General features: G+C 40.6%; 1 protein-coding gene across 3 annotated transcripts in view; it reads left to right on the top strand.

Annotated features, from left to right (window-relative positions):
* DAB2 (DAB adaptor protein 2) overlaps positions 1-12,402 on the top strand; it is a 162,996-nt gene that overhangs the window by 86,606 nt on the left and 63,988 nt on the right. The gene's annotated exons all lie outside the window — the stretch shown is intronic.

The following is a 12,402-nucleotide window of genomic DNA, read 5'->3' as shown; positions in this document are numbered from 1 at the left end:
ATTCACCCCATACTTGGGCAACTATCGTAATATTGATCTGTTTCTAGAAACTATGAAAAATGAAATAGATAAACTAGACACGAGATCTCTTGATTTTTGTCCAAACATGAATCTGTCCAGAAAAGAACAAACAGCTTTACAATCACTTAGAAACAACACCGAAATCATCATAAAACCTGCGGACAAGGGTGGGAACATCGTCATGATGGATATCACCCACTATGTAAAAATGGTGCTTAATGTTTTGGAAGATGAAAACACCTATAAAGTTTTAAAGTCAGATCCCACCAATGACTTTCTCACAAAGTACAAGGAGATTCTGGACAACGGCCGCAGTGGAGGGTTGCTATCAGGGGATGAATATGAATTCATCCTCAATCGGTACCCCAAGATAGCAACCTTCTACTGCCTGCCCAAAGTGCACAAAAGCATGTCCTCACCCCCGGGTCGCCCTATAGTTTCGGGCATTGAGAATCTGACACAGAATGGGAGTATCTATATAGACAAAATTTTAAGATCATTTGTCGAAAAACTTCCATCTTACCTTCAAGATACGAAACAGACTCTCGCCCTTCTAGCTAACCTTGAGGTCCCACCTCAGGCTAAACTCTGTAGTTTGGACATTGAGGCTTTGTATTCATCAATTCCTCACTCTAATGGTATTAGCCATATTAACCACTTCTTAGGACAAAGAAGTGTTTCTGCGAGTCCACACACTACATTTTGCCTCGAACTACTTGAGTTTATACTCACACACAATTATTTTACTTTCAAGAACAAATTTTACCACCAAATTAGGGGAACTGCGATGGGGACAGCTTGTGCCCCATCGTATGCCAACCTCCACTTAGGCTGGTGGGAGGAACATCTATCCCAACATACCGGGATCTCCCAATATCTCCCCTTGATTTATCTTTGGCGTCGCTATATAGATGACGTCCTAATTGTGTGGCTGGGCAACCTTGAGGACTTTAATGAGTTTGTTCGGATTCTTAATATCAATGGGGAAAATTTACGGTTTACAAATGAGTTTGGGGGCTCTAGCCTAAATTTCTTAGACCTTACGATCTCCATTACGTCTGAGAATAAGATAGATACTACCCTTTATCGCAAACCATCTGCATCTAACAATCTCCTGAGATGGGACAGTTTCCACCCGACACCACTGAAAAAGGGTATCCCCACTGGACAGTACCTCAGGATCAGACGTAACTGTAGTACGATCGATGAATTCAAGATTAAGGCAAGAACACTAAGGGAACATTTCAGGGCAAAAGGGTATCCCAATAGATGCCCAAAACGAGCATATAAGAGAGCCCTTGATTCAGACCGTGAGAACTTGATCTGTGAGAATATCCAGAAACCATCTGAAGAACCCAAGGGGACGATACGTCTGATTGCCACCTATGACACAGGTTGGGAGAACATCAAAAATTCCCTTGGCCGTTTCTGGCCTTTGCTAACAAGCGATTTACACCTGCAGGAGGTGCTAGCCCCGAACGTTACCATCACAGCTCATAGAGGTAAGAATCTACGAGACCTTCTAGCCCCCAGCCATTTGAAAACTGTACCATCTCCCAGAACATGGCTCCAAACCCCCTTAGTGGGGACCTTCTGCTGTGGAAGATGCATTTCTTGTAAATTTATAAAAAGACTCCAAGAAAGTGAAAGACAGTCTAGAGAAGGTGGAATTTAATTTAACCTCCTTCTTTAACTGTAATACAGCAGGCATTGTTTATCTCTTGACTTGTGAGTGTAACAAGAAATATGTGGGCAAGACATTCCGCCCTTTTAAGAAACGGATTCAGGAACATAACAGATCATGTAAGAACTTGACTGATAGCCCTATTTCAAGACATATCCGTGAACACCACAATAGCAACCCAAAAGGGTTACGGTTTTGCGGGTTGGAACTAGTCAAAAGAAACCCCAGACGAGGAAATTATGACAAATTTCTTAGACAGAGGGAATGTTTCTGGATCTACCAACTCAAGACCCTGAGCCCTCAAGGCCTGAATGAAGGGTTCTCTTTTTCTCCCTTTCTCTAACAATATATATATATATAAGTCCGGCGGGGTCCATGTATTCCTTTGCTTTTGACAAAGGCGCCACATAGCGCCGAAACGCGCGTCAGCAAGGACGCCAGATTTAGGCTTCACAATTTATGATGCCAGACTTAGGCTCTTAGTTAGCCTTCTTTATTTGCTTTCTATTTTCACGATTGGGGTTTTTTCTTTCATGGGTTGGGGATTAGGATGGATGATCTAGCTAGTCCTTAGTTCGGAACGTTTGATGTGCAGCAGAGTTACCACTAGATAGGGGACTTATGAGACAGGAGATTTAAGGATTCTCTATAAGCCTTGTTCATTTAGGATTACCTCTATAAACTTTTCTAAGCTGTAATTTAGCTTTTACTGTTTAGCCACTTCCTACAAGGGTGTTTACCAGGGTACTAATAACTGGTTGCTAATATTAGCCACTTTGTACAAGGGTGGTTACTAGGGTACTAGTAGCTAGTTGCTAATATTCCTTTCGGGTATAAGATACTTGGCACTCTATAATTAAGAGTTAAAACTAAACTATTAATATATATATATTCTTTTGATTTGGAGTTGCCTTCTTTACCTGACCATACTATACGGATTAATGTCCACAAATTACCAGCTGGTTTTCTACTACCTTTGGATTAATTGCCACTGTGGCCACAGATATACGGTTTTCAGGTGTAAGACTTTTTGCACTTTAGATTAAGAGTTAATTGGTTTGTTAACATATTATTAATCTGGGGTTGCCTCCTCTACCTGACCCCACTGTTTGTGGGATAACGTATTTAAGCATACAGCTTAGACTAGAGGCTTACTAAGATTACCGTTTAACTTAGAGATATACGCATCGTGACTCATACACTATCTCAGGGTTGCCCCTACTACTGGCAGCACCTGCTTTTTTCAGATGCACTCTATCTACAAGTAGACATCCCTTACCGTCTCTGTCTCCACTACTTTGAGGAGCGATTTTCTCCTTGATAATCAGGACTATTCTTACATTATCTGAATCAACTTTACACCAGATAACTGTTTTAAGCTTTCCTGTATATATCTGCACAATAATATCTAGACTCCATCTATGACCTAGACCCGTAGAGGGTAGCACTGTCTTTCCCAGTTTTTTTTTTTATTATTGCATTTCTATATTAAAGTTTTTTTATTTTATTTTCGATACGGTATAAATCATGGTAAATGAGCTATATACTACTCTGTATGGGCGCACCTCTGGTTAATGTGGGTTGGTGCTTCAAAAAGTGCTTTCAATTATGTGGCAATATAATTGATTTTTTCAAAAAGTTAGTGGTTAATTTGAGTGTTGAAATACATCAAAATTTCAATATTTGATTGCTATTTCAAGGATGAGCTGTAGACACATTTCAGATACAAGTTTTATTTGAATGTAATATTCTTGAGATTGCTGTGTTGGGACCAGTATATTGCACATGCAAATTATATACATTTTTAGTTGTATCATGTCAGTTTGTGAATGAATAGAGCACATATCTTTTCATGAAATATAAAAATGGAAATTTGAATTAACATTCAAATCCTATTAAGATAAACATTTTTTATTTTGCCCTTTACATTTATTTCTTCTTTCTCAATATAAAAGTTAAGAACCTTATTACTGACAAAAGTTATCGCACCTGTGGTTGTTGGGAAACTACTTGTAATTCAACAAATGAAGTGTGCATAACCAAATCAAAATCTTGAGCTTCACAATCAAAACCTCCAAAATCTCTTCTGTGATAACAGACAGACACCATTCCTTCAGTCTATCTATCGGTCTTTCATTAATGTGCATACATTTTGTATTAAAACTAGTATTTTTGCTTGTGGATAATAATGCAGTGCTTGTGGCAAGGCTAATCTACCAATAAAACAGATTAAAAGTGCTTACCAGTCCTTGGAGTGGCCAGGCTGGCCCTGAGAATAGATAGACAGAATGTCTGCAAGCAGACAGGTCAAGGTCAAAGGAACACAGAAAAACACAATAACAGAACAAGCCAAATTCAAGATTACAGAAGTCAGGAATAGTCAGAAAAGCTGGAGTCAGAAGCCAAAATAACCCACAGGCACAAGGAACGCTGTCTTGAGTATACAGGAACCGCGATAGGGCGAGGGTCAATAGGAAACCTCAGAAGTATACATAAACCCCTAGGTTGAATATTATTTGTGGAGAGTGTTCTACGTTATAATAAGCATCTACGGGGTGATGCTTAACATCACTCTGGGCATGGAGTGATTTCATATATTGTTATGGGCGTAGGAGTAAATCCTTGTGTCTGATGCAAGAGCAGCGCACAGCGTCAACATTCATGGTGGAACAACATTGTGATGATCCAGGTACCATTACAGGTGCAAGACAAAAAAGTAGAATTTTTTTGCATATTTTGCAAATTTAGAAAATGATCTGCCCGATAATTGTTTTGTATGTTTCTACAAAATACTGAATATTTGCTGGTCAGTTGAAAGTAAGATGAATTCCTGCAATAGGCAATACATAGTTATTTTCCATGTATTGCTTTTTAAAGGACAATTTAATCTGTGTTTTCAATTATCTTGTTTGTGCTGAGTTTCTATCAGTTTTAGTTGCACGTGTGTCTATCTACATAATTTATTAATGAAAAGATGCTGCCCCAGAAGCTCTGGGAATAAAAGTTGACTACCTGGTTTTCAAGTCACAACTTTGCTCTGTGGGAAGGGTTTGGATTAACTTGTGTTCTAACAAGTCTCTGTTTATATTGAGTTGTTCACCTCCAATTTTTGAATTTTCAAATGGCTCCGTCTTTGCTCCCTTTACGCCTGCACGAGTACTTCCTAACTTTATTGAAAGAAGGAGAACCGTGAGACATCAGTTAATCCGTATTAATTGGTATATGGGTGTGCACCCAAAACAGATAAAGTTGGCAGGCTTTGGTAATAATTTAAACATCACTTATTCTGCACAATTTCACATACACCCTAAATTATATTGCATGTCCCAATTAATACACATTTGTAGACACGTTGATCAGCTTAATTTAAAGAAATGTGTGAGATTTTATTATAACAAAATTCTGTATAATAATAATGATAAAATTAATAAGACGCATTTTCCTAGTGGGAAACAAGTATAATTCATAGAGTCACAAAACTCACAATACTTGTTTTAAAATGTTGTTTTATCACTAGATTGCTAAATCTTCAAGACAACAGTACAAACAACTAGACATGTGCAATTAATTTCGTAATGAATGTCAATTCAGATGAATTTCGGGCAATTCGTACATTCAGAGACTTCCGAATGTCCGAATTGCCGAAGTTCTGAAGTTGCCAAAGTTCGAACTGTCGAAGTTCCGACGTGCTGAAATTTTGAAGCTGACGAAGTTCTGAAGTGTCGAAGTGCTGAAGTTCCGAAGCACAGTATTGCCGAAGTACTAATATACCCAGTGGAAGCATGAAGAATGTTACACTGTATACAAGTTTAAATAAAAAGTATACACTCATAGCCAGGATTCAGCTGTAAACATTTGCAACATTTACAACAATCAAGTAACACACATTCATATAAAATGTAAGTTACTTAGCCAGTCAATGGAATGACAGGAATGAATAAGTAGATAACTCCCTAATTCCCACAGTATTAGGGAGCTATCTACCAAAAGGCTGAAAGACCTAAATTAGTCTTTCAGCCAAATTTACTAATACTAAGTAAATATTTGACTCATAACTCTCTGATTGGTTACTTGCAATCAACCAATCAGAGTGTTGTTATGAGTTAAATTACACAGTGTGGGAAAATTCCAAAGAACTTTCCCACGCTGTGTAAAATGACTCAGAGCACTCTGATTGGCTGGATTTCAAACTAACCAGAGTGCTCTGAGCCTAATTGCAGCGTGGAGCAAGTCTTCCACCGCCCTGCAGAGCTCAATCTGTGCAGTGCCCTCCATGGGTGAAGATGGATTAATCATTTGTGCTCAGGTTTTTTTTAGTTTTTTTTTTTTAAGTGCGACGATTATTATGGATTTTTATTTGGCCTTTTTTGGGCCTGAAAAAAGAAGATTTTAGAAAAAAGAAGACATCAAATGGTATGTTTTTTTTTTTTTTTTACAGGTACTTAATTATTGTTCCCCCTCACTATTTTTAGGGTGAGGGGGTAGGTAGGGATTTAAATATTTTTTTGGGAGGGAGTGACTAGGGGATTGGGGATTGGGGGGGGCATTTTTATTTAGGGCCCCCACCCGCCGCTGTCCTGAAGGTCCGAAATTCCGAAGTGCCGAAGGTCCGAAGTTGATGAAATTCCGAAGTGCCGAACCGAAGTCCCGAATTTCGGAATGCCGAACCAAATTTTTTCCCAATGCACATCCCTATAAACAACGCGTTTATGGGTCTTACCTAAATGTATTTTAGAAACATGTGAGTAACTGTCACCATTTCGGAGCTCTGCTATTTAGATACAGATCCAGTAGAATGACTGTGTCCATGTGTCTTGGCTTGGAAGCTTCATTAGTTGGACAACTGTGGCAAAGGCAGACTAAGAACTTCGGCAATGATTTAAGATTTTTGGATACGATTTTCAAATTATATAATATCATAAAAATATGATTTTTTTTAACAAATAATGTTAAAATGTATCCAAAAACAGTAATTAGTTTGAAAAGCTTATCCAATAAGCCACAGTTGTTTATCTAATGAAGAACCAAGTCAAAACACAGGACACATGGTATTAATACATCTGTTTACATTCATATGAATGTAGATAAAAGAAAGCCCTTCATAAAGTAAACATTGTGACTCTATATAGGCATACAGCCCAAAAAACATACATAGGAACTTCCTGAGCAGGACCATAATGGTAGCTGAGAAGAAGGTAAGAGGGAATTTATTGTATTTAAGTCTCAGTTCAGCAATAGACAGCAAGAATCCTGTTGGCTTCTCATGGTATAGATATAATTGTTTTGGCCATTAATTGCAATGTCTTTTCTACATTACTGATACAATTGGTTTCTTAATATTTTGTTGCATTTCTCCAAGACAATAACCCAAAGTTGGAACACCGCAAATGCTATTGTTTGTTTACAATTAAAATTTGAATTACTATACTATCATAATGCATCATCATACTATCATCATACAGTTTTATAAAAAAACATATTCATTTTAGAATGCCTAACTCAAGAAACAGTGGCGTACATACCAGGGTCGCAGGGGTCGCTGCTGCGACCGGGCCCGGCCCACCAGGGGGCCCGGCCGCCCCTGCGACCCGTATGTACGCACTGGGCCAGCCTCTTCTCCTGGGGGGCCCAGGAGCCGGCCACCTCCGGTCCCCCCGAGGCTGGCCCTGCTTACACCCGGCGGGCAGTCAGGCTGGCCAGTGCACGAGGGAGAATTCTCCCCTGAGTGCTTCCTCATCAGCTCCCTCGCGCACCGCACTGATACGCCGGTATCAGTACGCGGCGCACGAGGGAGCTGAAGTGGAAGCACTCAGGGGAGAGTGCTCCCTCGCGCACCGGCCAGCCTGCGTGCCCGCCGGGTGACCGGCCCCCCAGGAGCCCAGCAGCACCACTGGACCCCAGGGAATCCCCTCAGCACTCCAAAAGGTAAGGAGGCTGGGGGGATTAAATAAAAAAAAAAATGGGTTGGTGTTACTGTGAGTGTTAGTGTTACTGTGTGTGTTAGTGTTACTGTGTGTGTTAGTGTTACTGTGAGTGTTAGTGTGTGTGTTAGTGTTACTGTGTGTGTTACTGTGAGTGTTAGTGTGTGTGTTAGTGTTACTGTGAGTGTTAGTGTGTGTGTTAGTGTTAGTGTCTGTGTGTTAGTGTTACTGTGTGTGTTAGTGTGTGTGTTACTGTGAGTGTTATTGTGTGTGTTAGTGTTACTGTGAGTGTTAGTGTGTGTGTTAGTGTTACTGTGTGTGTTAGTGTTACTGTGTGTGTTAGTGTTACTGTGTGTGTTACTGTTACTGTGAGTGTTACTGTGTGTGTTAGTGTTACTGTGAGTGTTAGTGTGTGTGTTAGTGTGAGTGTCAGTGAGTGTGTCTGTTGAGTGTGTGTCTGCTAGTGTCAGTGAGTGTGTTACTGTGTGTGTCTGTTACTGAGTGTGTTTTTGTTATTGAGTCTGTTTGATGTCTGTTAGTGAGTGTGTGTTTGTCAGTGAGAGTGTATGTTTTGTAAGTGAGTGTGTATGTATGTCTGTCGCTGAGTGTGTCTCTGTCAGTAAATGTGTGTGTCTTTTAGCTAGTGTGTATGCGTCTGTTCGTGAGAGTGTGTGTGTGTCTTCAGCACTTACCTTTCTCCAGCGCCGGACTCCCTTGGCGCTGGGGATCCCTCCGCCTCTCAGCTCCGAATGCGCATGCATGGCAAGAGCCGTGCGCGCATTCAAACCGCCCATAGGAAAGCATTACTCAATGCTTTCCTACGGATGTTCAGTGTCTTAGAATCGCGAAAGCTCCTCTAGCGGCTGTCAGTGAGACAGCCACTAGAGGCTGGATTAACCCTCAGTGAAACATAGCCGTTTCTCTGAAACGGCTATGCTTTCAGCTGCAGGGTTAAAACTAGAGGGACCTGACACCCAGACCACTTCATTGAGCTGATGTGATCTGGGTGTCTGTAGTGGTCCTTTAAGTATGTGTGCATCTGCATGCACTGGTGTACATACCGCGGTCGCAGCCCTGCAACCCCTGCGACCAGGTGCCCGCCGCCATGTGTTGCGGCCCCGGCCTGCGCAGAGTAAGTGTGCGGGAGTGGGGGGGGGGGCATGGATCAATTTTCGCACTGGGGCCCCATAGGTCATGTGTACGCCACTGTCAAGAAATAAATAAGGTGAGAAGTGTTTTAAATGTACAATAAAACAAGTGGAGGAAATGTACAAGTGGAGGAAATGTACAATGTGTTTTTTATTTGTTACATGTTTTTGTCTCGAGCTTGAATGGAATGCACCTAGTGGGCACCATCACATTTGTAAGGACTGGTTTCTCCTTTGATTTATCTAATGCAATGTGATTGTCCTCTGATTAACATTGATTTTCCTAATAGTAACTTATTATTAGTTATTTTCTTAAGAACAGAAATGTGTTTATTGACCTAGTGATAATGACAAGTATTTATTGGTGAATTATTATTATAGAATCTACTCACATTATTGAAGGAAGTTGCTGCATCCCAGAACCTCCTTGGGTATGATACATCACACCCTCAGACCATAAGTTTTGGATGGCGAACTGACACATTGGCTGTAGTTACTTCTGTGATAAGAGCTTTCAAGTGCACATGGCAAAATAGTTGTTACAGAAGCCTTGCAGAAAATACAAATGAATAAATGGGCTCACTGTCTTCTAATGCATGACATATAGATTTGCTGTACCTTAAAGGAACAGCTAGGCACAGATTTTACAATGCCCTGCATGGCTCGGCTTAGCTTAGTTGAGCTCCCTAGATTTTATCGCAGGAGAATCTGGGTGAAAGGTATCTGCCCGTGGTCGCCCAGCAGGAGCAAGGTTTTAGTGCTTGGAGTGCTCCTCTAAATTAGGTAAATGCCTATGTAATTCTATGATATTGATTAACTAGTTCCAAAACAAGATTTAATATGAAGCCTAATATTCAACTTTAATAGCCTCTTATTTTCACAGACATTTTGTATAATGTGAATGAGAAGAGTGATTCTCACCTGATTTACACAGAGAATCTCTAATCATCTAGTATACATGCAACTTAGTGTAGAGCTGGGGAAATATAAATATGTTTCCTATTACCAAAACATTCGTAGTAATATTACCTTGTCTGCCTTTTTATACAAAGATTATTTTTATTTGCTCTGGTTTCTGTCCTTTTAAGAAAATATACTGTATAGTGGAGACAGGCCACAATGGCATTGAAGGTGTTAATCAAATGAATGCTTTTTAAAAAATAAAAAAAACACACAAACATCTGGCCTGCATGTACGGTGCTGAATTAACTAACCACTGAGACCACAGAATTTGATAGCAAGTGTTGTTTTTGGAGAGGTCAGATTTACAGTCTGCGTGTTGCTTGTCAGGATTTGTTGCCAAACTCAGTATCATTACAGTATTCTGTTACAGGTAAATTGTGTATTTGCTTTTTTTCCCTCAAACATTTTTACAAAATGCCTCTATGTTGGTTCAGTAATTAGTATCGGCTGTGTCAAAATAAATAATGTTGTTCACAAATATCTGCAAAGGCAAGGTGACCACTGTGACAGCTAATTTATCATTTGTTCTAATGTAGAAAGGGCCCTGATGCAAAAATTATTTTTGTGCCCCCCATCTAGAGCAAAGGTGGCCAAAAGGAAAACCCTTAACTGTCGTACTACTCCGATAATGCTTTGCCAGCTGGGAATATACCATTTGCCCAGTGTTGCAGGGTAGTATTTGTGAGCAATGTTTGTGTGTTTAAATGTATGTAGTATTAGTGTTTGAATGCTTGAATGCAGGGCTGTGTTTGTGTGTAGTGTTGGAATTTAAATGCAGGGCTGTGTTTGTGTTTAGTGTTGGTGTAAAGGAAGTTCCAGTACCACAGACGTTTGGAGAGTCTTGAAGGCCAGCTTTCTGACAGGCTATGGGCCTGGTCCCAAGAGTCTTTAAAACGTGAGGGGTTAGGGGACCCATGATGCTTACTGTACTTCCCAGCCAGACTTGAGGACCTCTGGAGATCGCCTGGACTCCTTTTACACATCGAGATACCCTGAAACACTCTGGACCTGTTCCTCAGATCAGGGCTGCACTGAGGTCCGGTAAAGTTTTAAGTGGATATCACTGGATCTCCTGACCTTCAAATAGAGTGTTATTTGGAGGGGAGGTTGGAGAGACAAGGCATCAGAGGATACCTGGGGCTTAAGAACATTCCCTTCTCAAGAGGTCCAGGAATGCCTTTTCTGAGACGGGACTAAACTGTTGAAACTTTGGAACTCCTCACCGGATCAGAGAGAAGCCGGTAAAATTTTAATACGCTGTCGCACATGGATTTTCCATTCAGTGTGCTATTTGGACAGTGAGGGTGCTCGTTGATGAGCTTTCCAGGGATAGATTTTGTTTGAGGGTACTTTTCAGGGAAAGGGGGTTCTGGTGGACATTCTGTGTGATGTGCCTCTGCAGGGAGTCAATTGTGTTAGCTGGGGATAATATAATAAATAACAGTTCTTAAAATCACTTGGCAGTGGGCTGGCTGTCACCACTCACCTCACCATTCCACTCACCTGTGGTGACAGCCAGCCAGTTAGCCCCCTACACAGCATGCTTCTCATTTTCCATTTTTCCTTACTCAAAGTCTGGCTCCTCCTCCTCCCTCAATACCTCAGGAGTGAGTCTTGCGGCTGAATCTTAAAGAGCTCTGCGTGGGCTGCAATGAAGTCTTTCTATATGTGGTTCTGCCTTCCTCTCAATGTATTTATGGTAGGGTGTGGAACTGCACTCTGTCCCTTTAAGTAGTATGTAGCTGGGTGCAACACACTCCATCACAACATTTTGTCAAGTGGGTTAAATACAATTGCCTGATTTGTACCTTGGAGTGCCTGGACCTTTCTTCTATTTTTGTTCCTCTCAATGTATGGCTGAGGCAGCAGGGAGTGCTGTTGAGTCTGGCGCGGTCTGGAGGGCCCACTCCTAGTAGTCTAGGATTAATTTCAAAAGAAAATATATAGAAATGCGTGCTTTTAAATAAGAAACAAAACTTTTCTTTAATTATCCAAAAATAACAATTGTGTTTTTTGTATGTAACTTGGAGCTGAACGAGGAGCACTCATAACATAAAAGCACTTGACCTCATGTCTACCCATGTACTTCAAGCTTGGTTCGTAGGTTAATATTCTGCAACTTTTCAAATTAATGTGCCCGAACATATTAATTTAAAAGTAAATATCACTGTTTTTAATAGATAATTTCTCTACTGAGCTGATAACTGTTGAATGAAACACTGCCAAATATAAACTCAGATCATTGCTGAACAGAACACAGCTTCATGCATGATACACTCATCCAATGAACGTATCAAGATTATTCAACATTGAAGTGAAGTTCTAAATGTCATGATTTTTTATGAGGTCTTTAAGTTTTCTTTTGTGACATCCATCTTTGCCAGCCACTAGCATCGAAAGGCTGGCATGGTGGTGAGCTGCAGCCTCAAACCAATGAAATATCAAATAACAGTAGGTGCACTGTGATGTCTGGTTGTACACTTATACCTGGATAAGGCAGTAGGCACGAATTGTACAGTGACTTTGCTTGAACTGTGTGGGTTTGTGGCCTGTGCTCTCACTTTTCTCTAAGTTTGGACTGGACCACTGGGATATGTCCCAGTGGACTATGGTATCTGAGGCTGTCCAGGCTGCCAGACAATAGTGAGAATGTAGGATGTCCCTG

The sequence above is a fragment of the Pelobates fuscus genome, chromosome 5 (assembly GCF_036172605.1).
Source record: "Pelobates fuscus isolate aPelFus1 chromosome 5, aPelFus1.pri, whole genome shotgun sequence".
Taxonomy (NCBI): Eukaryota; Metazoa; Chordata; class Amphibia; order Anura; family Pelobatidae; genus Pelobates; species Pelobates fuscus.
The sequence above is the reverse complement of the archived record's forward strand: the minus strand, read 5'-3'. Positions and strand labels throughout refer to the sequence as shown.